This window comes from Amblyomma maculatum, chromosome 4 (assembly GCF_055883805.1).
Source record: "Amblyomma maculatum isolate TAMU_Amacu chromosome 4, ASM5588380v1, whole genome shotgun sequence".
NCBI lineage: Eukaryota > Metazoa > Arthropoda > Arachnida > Ixodida > Ixodidae > Amblyomma > Amblyomma maculatum.
Genome location: NC_139347.1, coordinates 20,159,015 through 20,183,485, shown reverse-complemented (window position 1 = coordinate 20,183,485; position 24,471 = coordinate 20,159,015). Strand labels below are relative to the sequence as shown.

Genomic DNA, 24,471 nt, shown 5'->3' with positions numbered 1-24,471 from the left:
TTAAATTTCCACAGGTGCCAGTTAAATCGTGACCTCCGCTGTTTCCTGCCAAATGTTCCAATTACTAAGCAATGGTCACTGAAGCTTACGGGCTTAACGTCATACTCTGTGCACAATGAAGCCAGTTCAACAGAGACATAAATGCGATCTAATCTGGCGTGGCTATCCCTTTGAAAATGCGTGTATTTAGGGTGTGCGTCGTAAGAGAACAAATAGCCAACGTCTTCGAGATTACACTCATTAATTAAAGAAACGGGGGATATGGGCCCTGATCTAAAATGCGCTCCCAAGGTTGCGCACCAGGCGGTAGAAAAAATAAGACGTTCACATTGCGCAGCAATGAAAAACAAATTGTTTCCGCCCGGGATCGAACCGGGGACCTTGCGCGTGTGAGGCGCACGTGACAACCACTACACCACGGAAACGGGGGATATGGGCCCTGATCTAAAATGCGCTCCCAAGGTTGCGCACCAGGCGGTAGAAAAAATAAGACGTTCACATTGCGCAGCAATGAAAAACAAATTGTTTCCGCCCGGGATCGAACCGGGGACCTTGCGCGTGTGAGGCGCACGTGATAACCACTACACCACGGAAACGGGGGATATGGGCCCTGATCTAAATTGCGCTCCCAAGGTTGCGCACCAGGCGGATTCTACTTCCGGCCACCGAGCGTGACGGACGTGTGTATCATGTGCTCCCAAGGAGCGGATTCAGCGGCCCAGCTGGGCCGTGGTATCAGGAGTACGGAAAGGCCTGCCAAGGATTATGAACTGGTTCTGCCGCATCTGCCTACAGGATCGAGTGTTTTGCATACTGTGTTTTTGCATGGCGACATAAAAGCCAGGCCGTACCGGGTGGAGCACTTTCGAGACTCCCTCGCTCGTCTTTCACTTTTGCCGGAAGTGGTTGCCCTCGGGGCATATCAAATGAATCACGTATGGGCGGTAACGTTTAAAGGTGAAGAGGGGAAAGCGAAGATTTTGCAAGTCGAAGCTTTTGAAGTGAAAGAGCACCGATGCGTGGTCATTGACCCCTGCAACCAAGGCATCAGGCTAAAACTTTTCTGGCTGCTTCACGGCGTGCACGACGATGATGTGCGAGCGGCGTTGGCGGCTTATGGAAAAGTTACGGAAATTTCAAGAGACAAGTGGAGAGTGCAAGGGTGTGTCGACAAGGCTTCAACGACACGAACGGTCACGCTGAAGCTCAAAGTGGGCGTGACCATTGAGGACCTGCCGCATCAGCTTCGGGTCGCCGAGGACGTCGCACTCGTCCACGTCCCAGGCAGAGCCCCGCTTTGCCTCCGGTGCCGCGGGAAAGGTCATATACGGCGTGAGTGTCGTGTGCCGCGCTGCGGGCTGTGTCGCCTTTACGGCCATGACGATTCCCAGTGTGTGCGCACGTATGCCAACGTTGCAGGCCCCGTGCCGAGTGAAGTGGCAGGCGAGCACTTGATGGACGCAGTGGACGCCGAGGAAGCGAGCAGTGGAAACACCGAGGAGGCAGAACAGAACGAACACTCCTCTGAGAAGACCCCTGCCCCTAAAGAACAATGTGAATCAGAATTGATAGTTCCGTTGTCGAATGTCGCTGGGACCGAGTCACCCACGAAAGAAAACGGCAATGCCAGTGGTGCAAGCCCAGCTTCGTCTACGCAACACTGTGAGGAACAGGGAGGCACTGAAGCTGAGATGCCAGCTGCTTCTACCTTGCCTGTGAAGCGTGGGCACGAAGACAGTGTCAACGACGGATCAACGCAAAGAGGAGCGGAAAACGGACAGCCTCCACTGAAGGCGGCCCCCCTTCGCCGGTCGTCCTTCAAGCCAAGGCCAAACGTGCCTGCAGACCGGAGAACTGTGTCACCTGTGCCTCCGCCATAGCGGGGGTACCCTTTCCGGTCGAGACGTTACAAGCCCGGTCCATGATCGGGAGGAGCGCTTGGAACAATGGACAGACTCGCCAAAACGGAAGGATGGTTAACCCATGCAACAGTTGAACCGCAATGCTGTCTGTCTGCAGAAGAGATGTGAGTGAAATGTTTCGCGATTTATAATTTCTTGAGATGGCGACCAATTTATCAACTAGCTTGCGCGTAGCCACGCTAAATGTGAGAGGGCTGTCAACGCGTCGGAGACAACAGCAGCTGAACCGCCTTCTGCTGGAAAATGAAATTGATGTGCTAGCAGTTCAAGAGAGCAAAATGGAAAGCGAGCAACAAACAGATAAAATGGCTGAAATGTATCGTTCTAGATATAGTGTTTGCGTTTGTCATGCGGTTGGAAGATCGGGGGGATGTGTCATTTTCATTCGAAATTGCATAGAGTGCGTACAGTCTGTGTTCTCGTGTGAGAGTGGTCGGCTTTTGATATGTGATTTCAGTTTTTCTGGATTGGACTGGAGAGTGATCTGTGTTTATGCGCCTACTAGAACGTCTGAGCGCGAAGAGTTTTTCCACTATATGAAAGCCTTCCTAATACATGAGAGGCGTGTTCTCCTGCTTGGAGACTTCAACTGTGTCTGTAGACCGGAAGATAGAACAACAGACCGTGTCCTTCGTGACAAGAGCGCAGAGTTACTTATTGACATTGTTAATGAGGCAGAGCTTGAAGATGCTGGCTGTATACTGACGCATGAAGGCCAAGCAATGTTCACGCACTTTCAAGGTAGCTGTCATGCAAGGTTGGACCGAATATATGTTCCTATTGATTGTGTGCCCCTGTGCTCGGAATATCAAACACTTCCCATGAGCTTTAGTGACCACTCCCTCGTAATGATTACTCTAGGCATGAAAAGTAAGACAACAAAGTTCAATTGGGAGCTATGGAAATTTAATGAAAAGCTGCTACGGGATGAAGAGTTTATCACTAAAGTGAAAGAGTATATTACGCATCTGTTGCAAAATGACTCTAATTTTATACAAGCATGGGAGCAGTTTAAGTGCGATATAAAGATAGCTGCTATTGACCGAGCATGCACTCTCCGACGTAAAGAAAGAGAACAAGATAAAGAACTTCGAAACACACTTGAATACATGCTTAGCATGGAGAGCGTTAAGCCTGGCTTGTTTGCCCAAGATATAAAAAAGATAAAAACCAAACTTGAGGTGATAGACGAAGAGAAGTATCGCGGTGCGGTGATAAGGGCACGCAGCGAAAAATTGTGGCTCGGAGAGACGCCCACGAAAAGGGCACTTAGTGATGAAAAACGGTACGCAGTGTCAAAAGAGATAAAAGAAATCTGCTATCAGAACGTAGTTACCTCGGAAAAGAAAACGATTGAACGGGCGTTTGTAGAATTTTACAGGGAGTTGTTTAGCCTCAAAACACCGGACATTGAACGCTTCAGAAAAGACTTTCTGTCGCTGATGCCAAGAGTGGAAGACGAAGTTGCGCAGACACTTGAAGCAAGTATTACTTCCGAGGAAATTGAGGCCGTTATCGGGGAATTAAATTCCAATAAGTCACCCGGACCAGATGGTCTTGGTGCTGCCATATACAAGGCCTTTCCAACTGAAATGGCTGTTTTACTGGAAAGAGTTATTAGTGAATGCTACGAAAAGAACGTACCTCCTCCGTCTTTTCGAATGTCACACGTTGTACTAATCCCGAAAACAGATGACTCAGTTAAGCTTCAGTCTGTAGCGTCTTACCGTCCTATAAGTCTAACGAATGTTGACTATAAAATTTACATGAAAGTATTAGGGCGACGACTCCAACGCGTAATTACTTCTCTTGTAGGCCCACATCAGACATGCGGTATAAAAGGAAGGACCATTTTTACTAATATACACGCAGCAAGGAGTGTTCTCGAATGTTGTGACGCGATGCATGACCACGTAGCCATGATGCAATTAGACCTCCACAAAGCATTTGACAAAGTGGTACATGAAATTTTGTTCTCTGTTTTAGAGTATGTCAATGCTGGTTCCGTGATCACAAATGGCGTGAAAATGGTTTACGAGTGCTGTTCAGCGAGACTGGTCGTGAATAAGCATTTAACCGATCGTATACCTGTCCAGTCGTCAGTAAGGCAGGGCTGTCCTCTGTCTCCCCTTTTGTTTGCGCTTTATCTGGAGCCTTTCTGTTTAAGATTGCTTACAAGGCCAAACATACGCGGTTATAGATTTTTTCAAAGTGAAGTTCGGGTTTTGGCATACGCGGACGATATTGCGGTTTTTTGTACAGACCATGAGAGCGTGCAAGAAGTTGTAAAAGAAGCCACTGCTTTTTGCACTGCAAGTGGAAGTGAAATTAGTTGGGCAAAGTGTTTAGGATTCTGGCACGGAAACTGGCAATACGCGCCTGAACTGTTCTCCAGTATGCAATGGACAATAACGCCAGGAAATTACCTTGGTGTGCCACTAAAGCATTACCGTGAAAGTAAGGAATGTTGGGCCGGTAAAGTTGAGCAAATGAAAACCCAAACAAACAAATGGGGAGGACATAACTTTTCTATGTTCGCAAGAGCTACCGTTTGCAATATGTTCCTAGTTGCAAAACTTTTTTACATGCTGCAAGTGTTATCTATGTCAAGAATCTCTGTTCAAAAACTGCATAGGGTATTTGCCACGTTTGTGTGGGCTTCAACATGGGAGCGTACCAGTCGATGTAATTTGTTTCATACGGTGCATAATGGTGGACTGGGATTGTCACATTTATACTTAAAGCAGATTGTAACCAGGTTCTTTTTTTTGCGCGAGCAAAGCGATGTTTTTCTTAGAACGGTAATCCAAGTGCGATTGCGTGATTCACTGCCGGAATATGTAGTTTCGACTATGTCTACAGGGCCAATGGCTCTAAGTGCTTTTCTTCGCGAAGTTGTCGCGTCCTTCCAAATAGTGAAGGCGAGATTTTCAAATGAGTATATGTGTACTGTTACGCGAAAACGGCTGTACAAAGATTTATTGGAAACCTTTTTACCTGTGCCTCTTTATCGCGCTGTATATGCTTTGGGTCCGGAGCGGGACGTGCTGAAGAGAGTGAAAAGAATGCCCATCAGATCGTCCGCTAAATCTTTTTTCAATTGCATACCGGCACTCTTCCGGTGAAGCCATGGCTGGAAAGCAAAGGCCTTTTCGTGCCTTGGTCTGCTGACTGTTTAATTTGCAAAAAGCTGGAAACCATAGAGCATATTTTCCTTGATTGTCACGATGCGGTTTTTTTGTGGGACGTGCTACAGCGCACTATTAAAAAGGACTTACCAATAACGCCGTTTGGCATACGCTACCTTCCATGCGCCCAGCCAGGAGAAGTGCCCAGTGATTTATTGATGGTCTTGTGTATGCACAGCATATGGAGAACGCGGATGGATGTTCGCCATGAGCATGTTGTCGTACACCCAGCCCATCAATACTTTGTTGAAAGTGTAATGTACACGCGTGATGTTTTCGGAGGGCAATCCGAACCCCCGGAATGGCTGCCAGTCTTGGACAAGCTCATGTCACCTTATCCATTCTATCACAAGAAACCTGTAAGAAAGTGACTTGTGTTTTTAATTCCATGCGACTTTTCATCGTTCTTTGTAGTTGCCAAGTCGGTAATAAAGAAAAAAAAAAAAGGTTGCGCACCAGGCGGTAGAAAAAATAAGACGTTTACATTGCGCAGCAAATGAAAAACAAATTGTTTCCGCCCGGGATCGAACCGGGGACCTTGCGCGTGTGAGGCTTTTTTTTTTTTTTCTTTATTGCCGTGAAACAGAAAACAAAAATACACATGATAAAACACGTCAACTACACTTGAGCTAACGCGTACGCGGCTAAAATCTTTTCAGGTTCACCAACTCATCAAATAGACATTGCCAATGTGGTGGATCCTGCTGCATCCTGAAAGTTTCGCGTATATACACCGCACTTTCAATGAAGTTTTCACGCGCAGATCGTGTATTTATATCTGCGTGACGCACCTGCATTCGTGTTTTCCACAAACTATGGAGACCAAGAAGCATAATTAAATCATAAGGTGCATCATCGTTCTGCACTGGTAGGAATCTGATTCCGTACGGAGTTAGGGGAAGTTCCTTTTTAATTGTCCTTTGGAGGACGTCCCACAGAAAAACAGCATCCCAACACTGTAAGAAGACGTGTTCAATTGTCTCCGGTTTTTTGCACAACAGGCAATTTGTTGTCCATGGGACGAAGATACCTTTTTCATTCAGCCAGGTTTTAACAGGGAGCGTATTAGAGTGAAGTTTGAAAAGGAACGTTTTAGCAGATGGCCTCACGGGCATCTTCTTTACTCTTTTCAAAACATCCTGCCCTGGGCCTCCACAGTGTATTTCCCTGTAAAAAGGCACCGGCAGCATCACGTCAATGAGATCTTTATACAGTTTTTTTCTGGGAACATTGAAAAGGTAATCAAAAGAAAACCGCACTTCCAGCAACTTGCACGAAAAAACAACTTCGCGCAGGTAGCCAGTCACAGTACCAGGCATGCTTTCACATGACACAATCCATTCAGGGAGCAGCCTCTGCAATCGCACTTGCATCACAGTTCTTAGAAAGGTATCTTTTTGATCACGCAGGAATATAAATCGCGAAACCACTTGTCGCAAGAACAAATGAGCAAGGCCAAGCCCGCCCCTTTTAACAGAAATAAACAAGTTCGTCCGGGCGGTTTTTTCCCATGTGGATGCCCAAATAAAAACAGCAAAAACGCGGTGCATTTTCTGAATTGAGGTTCGTGAGACACACAACACATTCATGAGGTACCACAGCCTTGAAATAAGAAAAACATTGCAAATGGAAGCGCGCGAAAACATTGAGAGTTGCCTTCCTTGCCACGCATCCGCTTTTTCTTTCGCTCTGGATGTTTCTTCCATCCAGTGCATGTTGGCATCTCGATAACAATCTAAAGGCACGCCTAGATATCGCGTTGGGAGAGCAGACCATCGCAGCTTACAGAAGAAATCAGGTGTCACGTCCCAATCACCGTGCCAAAACCCAGAGCTTTTCTCCCAATTGATCTTACATCCGGTTTGATCACAAAATGTTTGGACGACACCCGTAACTTCACAGATGCTCTTTCTAGTTGCACAAAACACTGCTATGTCATCAGCATATGCCAGCATTTTCACGTGTGCTGATTGCAGCTTGAACCCTAAAATGCGATCGCTATCAATGATAGCCAAGCAAAGTGGCTCTAAATGCAGTGCAAAAAGCAGGGGTGAGAGTGGGCAGCCCTGCCTTACCGATGAACGTACTGCGATGCTGTCAGTCAGTTCACCATTCACTATCATACGGGTCGTGCAGTTCGCGTAAGCCATTTTAACACCCTCCACTATGACTTTTCCAAGGTTAGAATGCTCCAAAATGGAAAAAAGAATTTCGTGAGAAACACGGTCAAAGGCTTTCGCCAAATCTAACTGCATCATGGCTATCTGACCACCGAGTGCATCAACACATTCTAGTACGGTTCTTGCGACATGTATATTCGTGGCAATGGATCGACCCTTGATGCCGCACGTTTGATGAGATCCAACCAGTTTTTTTTATTACGCTTTGCAGTCTTTTTGCTAAAACCTTCATATACACCTTGTAGTCAACATTGGTGAGGCTAATCGGTCGATATGACCCCACCAACAGTCGTTTTTCCGGATCATCTGTCTTGGGTATTAGGACAATGTGCGATGTAGCGAAAGACAATGGAACAGTATTACGTTCATAAGCTTCAGTGATTACATCGAGCATAAACTGAGCCGCATACTGCTGAAAAGTTTTAAAGAAGGCAGCGCTTAGACCATCCGGCCCAGGGGCCTTCCCAGGTGTCAGGTCATCTATTGCAGATTCTATCTCCTGCAACGTTATCGGTGTTTCTAGGCGCGCTTTACTTTCGTCATCCAGTGCAGGCATCAGTCTTAGAAAGTCTGTTTGAAAGCCGCCTACAGTCTCAAGCTTAGCGCTAAGCAGTTCTTCGAAGTGCTCTGCTACCGCATGCTGAATATCTTTAGCATCTTCTGTGATATGGCCGCCATACCTTATACTCCTAATTTCTTTCTGGCAGGCGTATCTTTTCTCGTCTGCTAGGGCTCGTTTTGTCGGCACTTCTCCAGCCCAAAGTTTTTCAGCCCTTGCACGTATGACAGCCGCTGTGTATCTTTCGCTGTCGATTGTTTCCAGCTCACTTTTAAGCTCTCGTATTTTACTGGCGAAATGCCCTGGCACAGTACTTTCCATGCTCAAAAAAAGAGCAAGTTGTTCATTCAGTTCTTTTTCTTTTTCTTTCTCTTTGTATCGCAGCTTACTACTCTTTTCTATTGCTTTCAATTTGACCCACTCTTTGAAGCTGTCCCATTCCGCTGCAAAACTTACTGGTCACATAGCAAGACGATTTTCAAACTCTGTCTTAACTTCAGTAAGGAACTCTTCATCGGCAAGAAGTTTGGCATTCAGTTTCCATAGGTACCAGTTAAATCGCGATTTCTTTCCTTTGCGACCAAACACTGCACTCACGAGACAATGATCGCTGAAAGACACAGGTTTGACATCATATGCAGTACATAGGGAAACAAGATCTACCGAGGCATACACCCTGTCCAATCTGGCATGGCTATCTCGCTGAAAGTGCGTGAACTCTGGCTGGTTTCCAGTGGAGAACACACTACCAACATCCTCAAGGCTATACTCATGTACAAGTGCATTCAACAGCTCGGAGCTCCTGTCTCTTCGAGGTTTACACTTGGCCGCTCGGTCCACAGCTGCGCACACACAGTTGTAGTCACCAAGTACAAGCAAGATTTTGTCGACCTTCAACCACAACTCAATAGACTGAAAAAACAATTCACGCTCACGCCCTGAATTGGGAGCATACACACACACAACACGCCAGCATAAATTAGAGTAGGTAAAATCGGTAACCAAAAGCCGACCACTTGGACAGGCAAAAACGGACTCTACGCTTACTCCCAGCGTGTTACGTATAAATAAAAGGCACCCACCCGATACACCAACAGAATGGCATACACACACATAAAAGTTTGTTTGAAAAGAAGCCACCATACGGTCAGTGCTTTCTTGGCTCTCAATCTTTGACTCTTGCACAGCTGCTATATCTATATCATTATCCACAAGGAGGCGACTGAGCTGGCATTGTCGCCTTCTCGCTCCCAGTCCTCTAACATTCAAAGTAGCTACGTGTAACGGCGAATTAAGCTTGAGAGTCATGTACTAGAGAGAGACGCCAGTACCGGCATGGTGCCTACCTTCATGGTTGCGTGGCCTCCGCTTCTGACAAACAGCGGCGTATGCATGCATGTAATGTCCTGCCAGCAGAATGTCGGGATGCATTCAAACGAAGTCCAAGCCCATTGTTTCATTTTTGCTAACACACGCACCACTTGGTTGTAGAAGGTTCGTGACGCTGGTCGGTAGGCAGCCGACCCACAAATCGTTCAGGTCTCCACAAAAACTACGGAGGCGGTTTCCCCGCCTGCCGCGTGTCAGCCGAGAAGTTCGGCTTCGGTCTTAACGTGGCTCTTCGGATGCCAGAAGTTTTCGGCGGCGGCTCACCACAAACACCGCCTGGCAGCTGAGTCTCCTCGACGCTTTCCTCATGCGGACGTTTCGCGGCAATTAAGGCTGCTGTCTCCGGCCCAACCTCCATGGCATCAGTACAGGAAGGCTCAGTACTGAGATGATCCTCAGCGTCAGAAAATTTGGTTAAGTCTTCTGACCCTTCCTTTGACTCGCTTTCATGGTCCTGGGATGGAACGTTCAAGACATGCCGAGGTTCATTCTTTTCATTTGAGACCATCACCTTACCCTTTGTTAAAACCGTCATGGAAGGCGCGTCCTGTTTCGTTGACTGACCTCTAATGTCAGCAGCCTCCTCCGCATCCGCCTCGTCCATAATTAACTCGGACGAGTCTTCGCTGGTCCCAGGTCCGGCAATGCTAGCGTAGGTTCGTGCACACTGGTTGTCTTCATGCCCGAACCGTCGGCAGGTTCCGCAGCGAGGAACCCGGCACTCTTTGCGGATGTGACCCGTACTCCGGCAGCGTAGGCACAACGGGGGTCTGCCTGGCACAATGACGAGCGCGAGCTCACCGCTAACATTGAGCTGATGCGGCAGGTCGTCGAGCTTCATGCCAGCTTTCAGCTTCAGCGTGACGAGTCTAGTTGTAGAGCCCTTTTCCAGCATACCTTTAACACGCCAGCGCTCCCGGGAAACGTCTGACACCTTTCCGTACGGCGCAAATGCAGCACGAACATCTTCATCTGGCACGTTGTGAAGTAGCCAGTGAAGCTTGAGTCGCACGTCCTGGTTCGCCGGGTCAATCACCAAGCAGCGACCGTTTTTCACAGACAGCTCACCTACACTGACAATCTTGTTGACGGCTTCAGTATCCTTGAGAGTGACGGCCCAGACGTGGCTCATCCGATACGCCCCCATAGCGATAACATCGGGGATTAGCGAGTGTTGTGCTAAAGCATCCCGGAAATCTTCCACCCGGTACGGGCGGGCCCTGATATCGGCGTGCAAAAAAACGGTATTCAAAACAAACCGACCTGTTGGAAGTGCAGGCAAAACGACCTGGTAAGTGTTGTCCTTTTCAGCAGTCCTGTTACCGCGGCCTGACATGGCCGCTGAAGCCGCTCCTGAGGGGCCCTGCATCCTGCGTCCGTTCACTGGCGTGGCCGGAAGCAGAATCCCTAACCACTACACCACGGAAACGGGGGATATGGGCCCAGATCTAAAATGCGCTCCCAAGGTTGCGCACCAGGCGGTAGAAAAAATAAGACGTTCACATTGCGCAGCAAATGAAAAACAAATTGTTTCCGCCCGGGATCGAACCGGGGACCTTGCGCGTGTGAGGCGCACGTGATAACCACTACACCACGGAAACGGGGGATATGGGCCCTGATCTAAAATGCGCTCCCAAGGTTGCGCACCAGGCGGTAGAAAAAATAAGACGTTCACATTGCGCAGCAAATGAAAAACAAATTGTTTCCGCCCCGGATCGAACCGGGGACCTTGCGCGTGTGAGGCGCACGCGATAACCACTACACCACGGAAATTTTTTTTTTCTTTATTGCCGTGAAACAGAAAACAAAAATACACATGATAAAACATGTCAACTACACTTGAGCTAACGCGTACGCGGCTAAAATCTTTTCAGGTTCACCAACTCATCAAATAGACATTGCCAATGTGGTGGATCCTGCTGCATCCTGAAAGTTTCGCGTATATACACCGCACTTTCAATGAAGTTTTCACGCGCAGATCGTGTATTTATATCTGCGTGACGCACCTGCATTCGTGTTTTCCACAAACTATGGAGACCAAGAAGCATAATTAAATCATAAGGTGCATCATCGTTCTGCACTGGTAGGAATCTGATTCCGTACGGAGTTAGGGGAAGTTCCTTTTTAATTGTCCTTTGGAGGACGTCCCACAGAAAAACAACATCCCAACACTGTAAGAAGACGTGTTCAATTGTCTCCGGTTTTTTGCACAACAGGCAATTTGTTGTCCATGGGACGAAGATACCTTTTTCATTCAGCCAGGTTTTAACAGGGAGCGTATTAGAGTGAAGTTTGAAAAGGAACGTTTTAGCAGATGGCCTCACGGGCATCTTCTTTACTCTTTTCAAAACATCCTGCCCTGGGCCTCCACAGTGTATTTCCCTGTAAAAAGGCACCGGCAGCATCACGTCAATGAGATCTTTATACAGTTTTTTTCTGGGAACATTGAAAAGGTAATCAAAAGAAAACCGCACTTCCAGCAACTTGCACGAAAAAACAACTTCGCGCAGGTAGCCAGTCACAGTACCAGGCATGCTTTCACATGACACAATCCATTCAGGGAGCAGCCTCTGCAATTGCACTTGCATCACAGTTCTTAGAAAGGTATCTTTTTGATCACGCAGGAATATAAATCGCGAAACCACTTGTCGCAAGAACAAATGAGCAAGGCCAAGCCCGCCCCTTTTAACAGAAATAAACAAGTTCGTCCGGGCGGTTTTTTCCCATGTGGATGCCCAAATAAAAACAGCAAAAACGCGGTGCATTTTCTGAATTGAGGTTCGTGAGACACACAACACATTCATGAGGTACCACAGCCTTGAAATAAGAAAAACATTGCAATTGGAAGCGCGCGAAAACATTGAGAGTTGCCTTCCTTGCCACGCATTCGCTTTTTCTTTCGCTCTGGATGTTTCTTCCATCCAGTGCATGTTGGCATCTCGATAACAATCTAAAGGCACGCCTAGATATCGCGTTGGGAGAGCAGACCATCGCAGCTTACAGAAGAAATCAGGTGTCACGTCCCAATCACCGTGCCAAAACCCAGAGCTTTTCTCCCAATTGATCTTACATCCGGTTTGATCACAAAATGTTTGGACGACACCCGTAACTTCACAGATGCTCTTTCTAGTTGCACAAAACGCTGCTATGTCATCAGCAGAGGTGGGCAACCTCATGAGGTTTCGACCTCATGAGGTCGACCTCAACCTCAAAATGACCTCAACCTCACGGAGTGAGGTGAGGTTGAGGTGAGGTCGGTGACAGCTCGAAATTTTTTGAGTGAGGTCACGAAATTGGACCTCAACCTCACGCGTGAGTTTGAGGTTGAGTGAGGTCGTCATTGTGTGAGGTCGAAATTGTGAGGTCCAGGCTTTTTGCTGTTGCCGCGGCTTTCTTCGAAGAGCGCCCCTTTTGACGTGGAGCTCGAGCGTACTGCCGCGGTGTGCCCGCCGACTCTAGGTGTTTGGTTACCCCCCAATCGGACGACCGGATGCGGCAGCCCCTGCCCAGCTTTCGGCATTCCACTGTAATGTCAGCAGTCCGAGACCGCTTCCCTCTGGTCTACTTGGAAGGAGATATTCTTTTTTTTTACTTCACGAACTCCTCATGCCCCCCGCCAGCCACCCCCGTTTCCTCTGACTTGTTTTGCCGATGCTTGCGGCAGGCTCAAACACCCAGGAGCGCGCAAAGCACATAACTCACGTTGACCTGCGGTGCTTTTGTCGGAGGCCGCAAAGAAAGCAGCAGACTAAAAAGCGAAGCAAATTGTCTTTGCGCAGACGGCGCGGTGCAGAACTGTCTTGTGCATGCCCGTTTCCAGGCGCTATAACGGCTGCTGCCTTACATTCGATAAAGGACCCTGCTGTACATTACACGGAAACTTAACCGAAAATGGTGCAGCGAAATTGTTAGGGGACGTGATACTCACAGATAAAAAAAAACATGAACAAACCAGAAAAACCGGCACAATACCATCTGGGCATTTTATCGAAGTCCTCCCTTTCGAATTGTACGTCATCGTTCTATATTTCGGTCCTGTAAATTTATATTCTTGTATTTTCCAGAACAACCTCTCTTAGTTTTGTGCTGCTTGTTTCTTATACAGATTCACAGGTGGGCCCCGAACAACTGCAATGGGATGAAATGGACGGCACATCTTATAAGACGCAACTGGTATACAGGAAAACGCATGCGCATGTTAACCATTTGCCGAGATAGAACAGACAAAAAAATATATGGGGCTTGTATGCAGTCAAGCGCAATGAAAAAAAAAAAATGATTTCGCTCCGCTAAGGTTCTTTATTTCTCTCTCAAATTCTATTGAAATCAAGCAATGCGGGAGGAAGGAGGAGAGTAAGGGATTCTTAACTTCATAATATCAGGTTTTTCTTGAAATCTGCTATTCAGGCGCAGAAAAAACAAAAACAAAAAGAGAACAGCGTTCTCCTACATGTTTTTATGAGCTAGAAAGTATTAAGATGGTTTCCGGCTGGACATTTTGGTGTCTAGACGGACGAATTGGTGTGGCGAACTGAACGTGTCTGTTTCGTGCTCCCGTCTGCTCGAGACGGACAAATCAATCGGATGAAAATTTTTGTGGCCAGATGTCGGAATAATTTTTTCAGATATTTGTTTTTTTTCTTTAAAAATCAATTTTAACGTACGGGATGTGAAGCCAATTACATGCTAGCACTGACGAATGCCGTATTAAGTCGATGTCTCAAACCTTCTATAAGCTCTGGGAAGCGCAGTTCTCTTTTGTTTTTAGTGTGCGATATTTGTTATTAATTTCGTCAACATGGTATTTGTTTATATATATTTTCTTGTACGTCAATTAATTTCGTACACTGCCGAAAAGAGAACAGGCTTCTTCCCTCACATTACGCTCTTTTTCAGAGGCCCATAGCCCAACCCTCCTTTCCACTTACCCGCGCGGTCATTTAGTTTTTTTTTTCTCTTTCTTTTGCGCGAAAGCGCGATCTAGTCTCTGAAAGCGGAGCTGGCACACATACGCCATTGCCGTTTGGTGTGTACTGGTGACAGTTGGACATTCACCGCATGAGCAAAACCAGATGCCTACAGACCATGCATGGCAAAATTACTTTTGAAAAGGAATTAAATTACATAACTAATTACTTTGCTGAAAATCTAAAAAAAGTAATTAAATTACATTACACATTACTGCTCTAAAAAGCAATGAAATTATATTATGATTACTTCTACTGAGAAATTAAATTACTTTTAAACTACTTTCTAGTTTCCATCCATGCAAAAACTAATCAAAGCTAATAAACAAAACAAAAGCTTGGTCTTCGGACGCGAAGGACACACATTCTTTCATCTTCCCGCCAAATTCTGTCCCAGAGAGCTATTCCTTCCCTCTCTCCTACAGCACGGGCTATTACAAAAAAAAAAAAAAAAACACGTGGTCGAACAGTCGTGAAATGACCGGCGAACCCAGCGTCTTGCTGGCACGGAGCCGCCTCCGCCATTTGAAGGGCCCGAAGAAGCTAGGTTATTTATTGCTTCCGCAGTCCCAAGAATCGACGTCGGCACATATTTGCTCACTGCTCAGTAATGCTCAAGCCACGGTGCCTCACGTCATGGACCCTTCCGCCTATCTCCCCCAGCCCCAATCGTCCCTCGCACCGTGGTGTTGAGTGTAACCAGGCACCACTGTGCACTAGCCGACGCAGCAGGGAGTGCCGCTGCGCCGCGCTCGCAACTAGTTTTCAGCTCCAGCCTTTTTGCACCATTTCTCCCTTCGGGATTCCCTTGACGCCTTGTATCCTGCTACTTGGGGAATGGTTGCCCCTGCTACACACGAGGTCTCAGACGCACTGTTATGCTTAATCTGTCCCCCTTTGCCGATCCGTTACGCTGGCTTTGCTTGCCGCACGTCGTTCTTGCTTTCGCGGCACTCTACTTCGTTGACTATTGAAGGAGTAGTGGCGCACTTTAGTAAAAGTAATTTCGAAAGGAATTGATTACTTTTGCTGCGAAATTACTGCCAAAAAGTAATTCATTACATTACTAAATTACCAACCCGAGAAAGAAATTCATTACATTACAAATTACCGAGAAAAGTTTCAATTACAGTGATTTCATTACTGTAATTCAGTTATTGCCATGTCTGCTACAGACGGACGGCGAAGGGAGGAGCGCGTGCACAGCGGGGTGCGCGGTCCCTCCGGGCTGCTTGCTCGCCTCCTTTCTGTTGTTCTTGCCTTTATTTTACGTTTATGTGCTGTAACTATACGACAGTAACGGGGAAACGGTTTCTCTAGATTCACCTACGGTGCATGCGGCAAAGCAGCTTCGGAGACACCACCGTGCAATTTATTAGTTCATTCTTCAAAGGAAAACAAGTGAATACCACAAAGAAGCTCGTCTCAGAATTGTTGGCGAAATGGCATCCAGTATTCGGTTCGAACGTACAAGTATTTATATCGTGTGTGTGTGCGTGTGCGTGTGTGTGTGTGCGTGTGCGTGTGCGTGTGTGCGTGTGCGTGTGTGCGTGTGCGTGTGTGCGTGTGTGTGTGTGTGTTTAGGCGGGTGGGAGTAGGACATTTTGCTCCGGCAAAATTTGACGGACGAGCCGATGCTCGCGACAGCAAAGTGGTTCTCGTTTACCCTTTTTCCTAGCAGTTCCGACCCTTGTAATTCTTTAATGTAAGCGTGGTGTTCGAAGAAGCAATTTCGCCAATCCTTGCAATACGCCACGGGATCACAGAATTATAAACTAACGCCCAGGATTGGCCGGTTGGGACCTCATAAGATAAACAAAAATTTTCTGAAGGTTTATGCGGCGTTGGCCGAGTTTTATGATTAATTGGTATTTTGCTGTCTTTTCCTCTTTTGTTTGCTTTGTTGGGGATTTAGTCTTCACAAGTCGTTTCATGAGTGGCTTTTACGGAAAATCTGTGCCCCGTTAATATGACATCCGTTAATATGGAGGACCCGAATTATGGACAGTTTTTCTAGGGGTGAAGATATTTCAATGTATTTATGTCTCGTTAATATAGAAACTCGCTCTCTGAACAATGGAGATGGGATGAATGCACACAGCCTATTCGGCCCATGTATTTGTGTCTCGTTAATATGGACATCGTTTGAAAAAAGCTGAAGAGTCCGAACGCAAGTTAAAGAAGGGTGCGCAAGCCGGGAACCTATGCGACAGCCGATACGGTCGGATGCCTGAACGAGTCCTGTGGAGTTGGAAAGAACCAAAGCGGGCGTGTCGTCGTTTTAGGAGGGAAGGGGGGGGGGAGGGGGAGGAGGTGAAAAGGAGGGTGGATGACAAGGATCGTACACAGCAAACCGAGGGTTCCCTCCTTTTGGGGTCTTTCTTAGTTAAGAAAGACCCCAAAAGGAGGGAACCGGGAGATTTCTGGGTGCAGCGGCAGCGCCGCAACTAGAGGCCGCAGTTGGGAAAACAGCAACATGTGGTCGCAGAACAGAAGAGAGGCCGGTAAAAGCGTAAGAAACAATAAGAAGAAAGACAAGCGCCAAAATTGGGGGTGGGAACTGAAGTTTTTCTATCCCAGAACACAAAGTGTGTTCCATGAAGCCGTTAACGCTTTTCGGTCAGGGTTAAGACCCACTCATGAAGTAGAGCGACAACAGAAACGCGAGCGACGACTACGCAACCAGGACCGGGCGTCCCGTCCTGGACGCCCTTCCTTCTCATGCTCCTGGTTTTCGTATGTGTTGCGCTGCCGAACTACCACATTTTGCACCACAGCGATCCGCATGTAGGCTTCGCCTTGAGTCAACGATGCGGCCTTGACAAGGTCTGAGCTCTTCGTAGTCGGCTAGCCGTCGTTCTAAACTGTACTTCAGCTTGCAGTGTTTGTTTCATAGGAACACATACAAACGGCACAGGAGAGGGCTGTTTGATAGCCCTCTGTATAGTAGCCCGCCAACTTGACTCCCTCGCTTCCTTACAAAAACAGTACAAGGCAAGAAAGAGAATCAGAAGAACGGAAAGTCAGGGAGGTTAACTAGGGAAAAAGAGTGCAAAGAAGCAGGAGCCTGTAACTCTCAACTTTAGTCTGACTTTTGGCATGGTGGGAGTTAAACGCAAAAGCATGGAGCTGAATTTAGGCGCGAAGCGGGAAATCTGTGAATACAAGCGGCAAAAGCAATCTCAGTCAATCCAAGCCGTGAAAGACTGGACCCAAGTTCAACTAGGCCTCAGCCTCGTCAGGTCGACGGTATACCATCTATATATACTACCGGACTCCGATAAATGGCTCAACGTCGGCACCACAGCGTAAGCCACAGTCCGACAGCGTCCAGCACAGTTCGAAGAAATGGAGTCAGCCCTGTTAATGTGGCTCGGAAATGTGCTCGCGAATGGTGCTGTCGTGAGCGACGAAATGCTTCAAGAGAAGGCTCGCTGCCTCGGCAACATTATGGGTGCTTCTTCTCCTCCGTCTTGATAGGTTTTACCTGTGATGACTTACGGAATTTTTGTTCAGTAAAACAGGGAGATGTTTACTGAGAAATATTATTCTACGCTCTGTCTAGGCGTTACTGACTTCAGCTACTCAAGAGGATGGCTGACAAGGTTTAAGAACAGACATGACGTTTCGCGTCGACGGATTTTTGGAGAAGAGGGTAGCATCGACATCTCGGCGGTGTTTATATACCTAAATTAATTAAAACAGCAGCCATTAATTATAAATTTTTTCTCAATTATATACTTTTCGTTTTTATTCATGACGCGTTATTATGGATGACTCGCTTTATTGACAGTTTTGGTCGGAAACCAAAGCGTTCATACTAACGAGGCACGACTGTATTCCTATTTTTTCTTAATTTAATGTATTCTGTCGCAAAACAATGAACAGTGTATTAAAAAAAAGCTCAGCAATCATCAATTTTTTTTTTCGAATTAAGAAAAAGAGGAAGGATGAAAGCTTGGGCGCGTTGGTATCGGTTTTCTTGCCTCATAGCGCTAAACAGACAGGGACACAGCCAGACATACGGGATGGGCGATAAAAAAAAGTGCCCGTCCCGTGTGTCTCGCTGTGTCCTTGTCTGTTTAGCGCTATGTGGCAAGAAAAGAAAAAGCGCATATCGTCATTGTTGTCGTCGTCACTAGGGTCAACAGCATTTGTCTTTTCAGTTTATAGTAAGAACTGGCTTGTTTTATTTCTAATACGAATCTTATTCACGTGGGTCAGATGGGATAAACTCTTTGTATTGCATTATGGGCCTATGCGTAGTAACGTGGTACCCATGTAGGCCTTAGATTGAAACCGATCACAAAATGGTAGGCGAGGAGGGGGAGAGGTTGGTTGGTTGGTTGGTTTGTGGGGTTTAACGTCCCAAAGCGACTCAGGCTATGAGAGACGCCGTAGTGGAGGACTCCGGAAATTTCGACCACCTGGGGTTCTATTGCCACTGTAGTGCAGAGTTGGACATGTAGTGTCCAGAGTTTCTTTGCTTTTATCCAGTATATTATTTGTAGTATAAAATTAGGAGTAAAATACAGCCTTCATACGACAAAATTCTGGCTAGCCTATATATACCGCAGGAATACCGAGAAATGTATATTTGCTTTAAGTTACGGTTTAATTTAATGATTCTTTTTTTTTGAGGTCGAACGCCTGACCTCAACCTCACATTTTGAGTTTGAGGTGAGGTTGAGTGAGGTCGCCAATGGTCACCTGAAAAGTGAGGTGAGGTCGCCTGGGGGACCTCAACCTCAATTGATGAGGTTGAGGTTGAGTGAGGTCGCCAAATATTTTTTGAGTTTGAGGTGAGGTCGAGGCTTTTGAGGTCAAATGCCCACCTCTGGTCATCAGCATATGCCAGCATTTTCACGTGTGCTGATTGCAGCTTGAACCCTAAAATGCGATCGCTATCAATGATAGCCAAGCAAAGTGGCTCTAAATGCAGTGCAAAAAGCAGGGGTGAGAGTGGGCAGCCCTGCCTTACCGATGAACGTACTGCGATGCTGTCAGTCAGTTCACCATTCACTATAATACGGGTCGTGCAGTTCGCGTAAGCCATTTTAACACCCTCCACTATGACTTTTCCAAGGTTAGAATGCTCCAAAATGGAAAAAAAGAATTTCGTGAGAAACACGGTCAAAGGCTTTCGCCAAATCTAACTGCATCATGGCTATCTGACCACCGAGTGCATCAACACATTCTAGTACGGTTCTTGCGACATGTATATTCGTGGCAATGGATCGACCCTTGATGCCGCACGTTTGATGAGATCCAACCAGTTTTTTTATTACGCTTTGCAGTCTTTTTGCTAAAACCTTCATATACACCTTGTAGTCAACATTGGTGAGGCTAATCGGTCGATATGACCCCACCAACAGTCGTTTTTCCGGATCATCTGTCTTGGGTATTAGGACAATGTGCGATGTAGCGAAAGACAATGGAACAGTATTACGTTCATAAGCTTCAGTGATTACATCGAGCATAAACTGAGCCGCATACTGCTGAAAAGTTTTAAAGAAGGCAGCGCTTAGACCATCCGGCCCAGGGGCCTTCCCAGGTGTCAGGTCATCTATTGCAGATTCTATCTCCTGCAACGTTATCGGTGTTTCTAGGCGCGCTTTACTTTCGTCATCCAGTGCAGGCATCAGTCTTAGAAAGTCTGTTTGAAAGCCGCCTACAGTCTCAAGCTTAGCGCTAAGCAGTTCTTCGAAGTGCTCTGCTACCGCATGCTGAATATCTTTAGCATCTTCTGTGATATGGCCGCCATACCTTATACTCCTAATTTCTTTCTGGCAGGCGTATCTTTTCTCGTCTGCTAGGGCTCGTTTTGTCGGCACTTCTCCAGCCCAAAGTTTTTCAGCCCTTGCACGTATGACAGCCGCTGTGTATCTTTCGCTGTCGATTGTTTCCAGCTCACTTTTAAGCTCTCGTATTTTACTGGCGAAATGCCCTGGCACAGTACTTACCATGCTCAAAAAAAGAGCAAGTTGTTCATTCAGTTCTTTTTCTTTTTCTTTCTCTTTGTATCGCAGCTTACTACTCTTTTCTATTGCTTTCAATTTGACCCACTCTTTGAAGCTGTCCCATTCCGCTGCAAAACTTACTGGTCGCATAGCAAGACGATTTTCAAACTCTGTCTTAACTTCAGTAAGGAACTCTTCATCGGCAAGAAGTTTGGCATTCAGTTTCCATAGGTACCAGTTAAATCGCGATTTCTTTCCTTTGCGACCAAACACTGCACTCACGAGACAATGATCGCTGAAAGACACAGGTTTGACATCATATGCAGTACATAGGGAAACAAGATCTACCGAGGCATACACCCTGTCCAATCTGGCATGGCTATCTCGCTGAAAGTGCGTGAACTCTGGCTGGTTTCCAGTGGAGAACACACTACCAACATCCTCAAGGCTATACTCATGTACAAGTGCATTCAACAGCTCGGAGCTCCTGTCTCTTCGAGGTTTACACTTGGCCGCTCGGTCCACAGCTGCGCACACACAGTTGTAGTCACCAAGTACAAGCAAGATTTTGTCGACCTTCAACCACAACTCAATAGACTGAAAAAACAATTCACGCTCACGCCCTGAATTGGGAGCATACACACACACAACACGCCAGCATAAATTAGAGTAGGTAAAATCGGTAACCAAAAGCCGACCACTTGGACAGGCAAAAACGGACTCTACGCTTACTCCCAGCGTGTTACGTATAAATAAAAGGCACCCACCCGATACACCAACAGAATGGCATACACACACATAAAAGTTTGTTTGAAAAGAAGCCACCATACAGTCAGTGCTTTCTTGGCTCTCAATCTTTGACTCTTGCACAGCTGCTATATCTATATCATTATCCACAAGGAGGCGACTGAGCTGGCATTGTCGCCTTCTCGCTCCCAGTCCTCTAACATTCAAAGTAGCTACGTGTAACGGCGAATTAAGCTTGAGAGTCATGTACTAGAGAGAGACGCCAGTACCGGCATGGTGCCTACCTTCATGGTTGCGTGGCCTCCGCTTCTGACAAACAGCGGCGTATGCATGCATGTAATGTCCTGCCAGCAGAATGTCGGGATGCATTCAAACGAAGTCCAAGCCCATTGTTTCATTTTTGCTAACACACGCACCACTTGGTTGTAGAAGGTTCGTGACGCTGGTCGGTAGGCAGCCGACCCACAAATCGTTCAGGTCTCCACAAAAACTACGGAGGCGGTTTCCCCGCCTGCCGCGTGTCAGCCGAGAAGTTCGGCTTCGGTCTTAACGTGGCTCTTCGGATGCCAGAAGTTTTCGGCGGCGGCTCACCACAAACACCGCCTGGCAGCTGAGTCTCCTCGACGCTTTCCTCATGCGGACGTTTCGCGGCAATTAAGGCTGCTGTCTCCGGCCCAACCTCCATGGCATCAGTACAGGAAGGCTCAGTACTGAGATGATCCTCAGCGTCAGAAAATTTGGTTAAGTCTTCTGACCCTTCCTTTGACTCGCTTTCATGGTCCTGGGATGGAACGTTCAAGACATGCCGAGGTTCATTCTTTTCATTTGAGACCATCACCTTACCCTTTGTTAAAACCGTCATGGAAGGTGCGTCCTGTTTCGTTGACTGACCTCTAATGTCAGCAGCCTCCTCCGCATCCGCCTCGTCCATAATTAACTCGGACGAGTCTTCGCTGGTCCCAGGTCCGGCAATGCTAGCGTAGGTTCGTGCACACTGGTTGTCTTCATGCCCGAACCGTCGGCAGGTTCCGCAGCGAGGAACCCGGCACTCTTTGCGGATGTGACCCGTACTCCGGCAGCGTAGGCACAACGGGGGTCTGCCTGGCACAATGACGAGCGCGAGCTCACCGCTAACATTGAGCTGATGCGGCAGGTCGTCGAGCTTCATGCCAGCTTTCAGCTTCAGCGTGACGAGTCTAGTTGTAGAGCCCTTTTCCAGCATACCTTTAACACGCCAGCGCTCCCGGGAAACGTCTGACACCTTTCCGTACGGCGCAAATGCAGCACGAACATCTTCATCTGGCACGTTGTGAAGTAGCCAGTGAAGCTTGAGTCGCACGTCCTGGTTCGCCGGGTCAATCACCAAGCAGCGACCGTTTTTCACAGACAGCTCACCTACACTGACAATCTTGTTGACGGCTTCAGTATCCTTGAGAGTGACGGCCCAGACGTGGCTCATCCGATACGCCCCCATAGCGATAACATCGGGGATTAGCGAGTGTTGTGCTAAAGCATCCCGGAAATCTTCCACCCGGTACGGGCGGGCCCTGATATCGGCGTGCAAAAAAACGGTATTCAAAACAAACCGACCTGTTGGAAGTGCAGGCAAAACGACCTGGTAAGTGTTGTCCTTTTCAGCAGTCCTGTTACCGCGGCCTGACATGGCCGCTGAAGCCGCTCCTGAGGGGCCCTGCATCCTGCGTCCGTTCACTGGCGTGGCCGGAAGCAGAATCCCTAACCACTACACCACGGAAACGGGGGATATGGGCCCAGATCTAAAATGCGCTCCCAAGGTTGCGCACCAGGCGGTAGAAAAAATAAGACGTTCACATTGCGCAGCAAATGAAAAACAAATTGTTTCCGCCCGGGATCGAACCGGGGACCTTGCGCGTGTGAGGCGCACGTGATAACCACTACACCACGGAAACGGGGGATATGGGCCCTGATCTAAAATGCGCTCCCAAGGTTGCGCACCAGGCGGTAGAAAAAATAAGACGTTCACATTGCGCAGCAAATGAAAAACAAATTGTTTCCGCCCCGGATCGAACCGGGGACCTTGCGCGTGTGAGGCGCACGCGATAACCACTACACCACGGAAATTTTTTTTTTCTTTATTGCCGTGAAACAGAAAACAAAAATACACATGATAAAACATGTCAACTACACTTGAGCTAACGCGTACGCGGCTAAAATCTTTTCAGGTTCACCAACTCATCAAATAGACATTGCCAATGTGGTGGATCCTGCTGCATCCTGAAAGTTTCGCGTATATACACCGCACTTTCAATGAAGTTTTCACGCGCAGATCGTGTATTTATATCTGCGTGACGCACCTGCATTCGTGTTTTCCACAAACTATGGAGACCAAGAAGCATAATTAAATCATAAGGTGCATCATCGTTCTGCACTGGTAGGAATCTGATTCCGTACGGAGTTAGGGGAAGTTCCTTTTTAATTGTCCTTTGGAGGACGTCCCACAGAAAAACAACATCCCAACACTGTAAGAAGACGTGTTCAATTGTCTCCGGTTTTTTGCACAACAGGCAATTTGTTGTCCATGGGACGAAGATACCTTTTTCATTCAGCCAGGTTTTAACAGGGAGCGTATTAGAGTGAAGTTTGAAAAGGAACGTTTTAGCAGATGGCCTCACGGGCATCTTCTTTACTCTTTTCAAAACATCCTGCCCTGGGCCTCCACAGTGTATTTCCCTGTAAAAAGGCACCGGCAGCATCACGTCAATGAGATCTTTATACAGTTTTTTTCTGGGAACATTGAAAAGGTAATCAAAAGAAAACCGCACTTCCAGCAACTTGCACGAAAAAACAACTTCGCGCAGGTAGCCAGTCACAGTACCAGGCATGCTTTCACATGACACAATCCATTCAGGGAGCAGCCTCTGCAATCGCACTTGCATCACAGTTCTTAGAAAGGTATCTTTTTGATCACGCAGGAATATAAATCGCGAAACCACTTGTCGCAAGAACAAATGAGCAAGGCCAAGCCCGCCCCTTTTAACAGAAATAAACAAGTTCGTCCGGGCGGTTTTTTCCCATGTGGATGCCCAAATAAAAACAGCAAAAACGCGGTGCATTTTCTGAATTGAGGTTCGTGAGACACACAACACATTCATGAGGTACCACAGCCTTGAAATAAGAAAAACATTGCAATTGGAAGCGCGCGAAAACATTGAGAGTTGCCTTCCTTGCCACGCATTCGCTTTTTCTTTCGCTCTGGATGTTTCTTCCATCCAGTGCATGTTGGCATCTCGATAACAATCTAAAGGCACGCCTAGATATCGCGTTGGGAGAGCAGACCATCGCAGCTTACAGAAGAAATCAGGTGTCACGTCCCAATCACCGTGCCAAAACCCAGAGCTTTTCTCCCAATTGATCTTACATCCGGTTTGATCACAAAATGTTTGGACGACACCCGTAACTTCACAGATGCTCTTTCTAGTTGCACAAAACACTGCTATGTCATCAGCATATGCCAGCATTTTCACGTGTGCTGATTGCAGCTTGAACCCTAAAATGCGATCGCTATCAATGATAGCCAAGC

General features: G+C 47.2%; 1 protein-coding gene and 6 non-coding genes across 7 annotated transcripts in view; 1 reads left to right on the top strand and 6 right to left on the bottom strand.

Moving 5' to 3' along the window:
* The window catches only part of LOC146190400 (acid-sensing ion channel 2-like), a 130,740-nt gene that overhangs the window by 40,043 nt on the left and 66,226 nt on the right, over positions 1–24,471 (top strand). The gene's annotated exons all lie outside the window — the stretch shown is intronic.
* On the bottom strand, positions 353–425 carry TRNAV-CAC (transfer RNA valine (anticodon CAC)). Its single transcript has one exon. It is a non-coding gene; the product is annotated as a tRNA-Val (tRNA).
* TRNAV-CAC (transfer RNA valine (anticodon CAC)) lies at positions 524–596 on the bottom strand. Its single transcript has one exon. It is a non-coding gene; the product is annotated as a tRNA-Val (tRNA).
* On the bottom strand, positions 10,767–10,839 carry TRNAV-CAC (transfer RNA valine (anticodon CAC)). Its single transcript has one exon. It is a non-coding gene; the product is annotated as a tRNA-Val (tRNA).
* TRNAV-CAC (transfer RNA valine (anticodon CAC)) lies at positions 10,939–11,011 on the bottom strand. Its single transcript has one exon. It is a non-coding gene; the product is annotated as a tRNA-Val (tRNA).
* Positions 22,768–22,840, bottom strand: TRNAV-CAC (transfer RNA valine (anticodon CAC)). The gene has a single exon. It is a non-coding gene; the product is annotated as a tRNA-Val (tRNA).
* On the bottom strand, positions 22,940–23,012 carry TRNAV-CAC (transfer RNA valine (anticodon CAC)). Its single transcript has one exon. It is a non-coding gene; the product is annotated as a tRNA-Val (tRNA).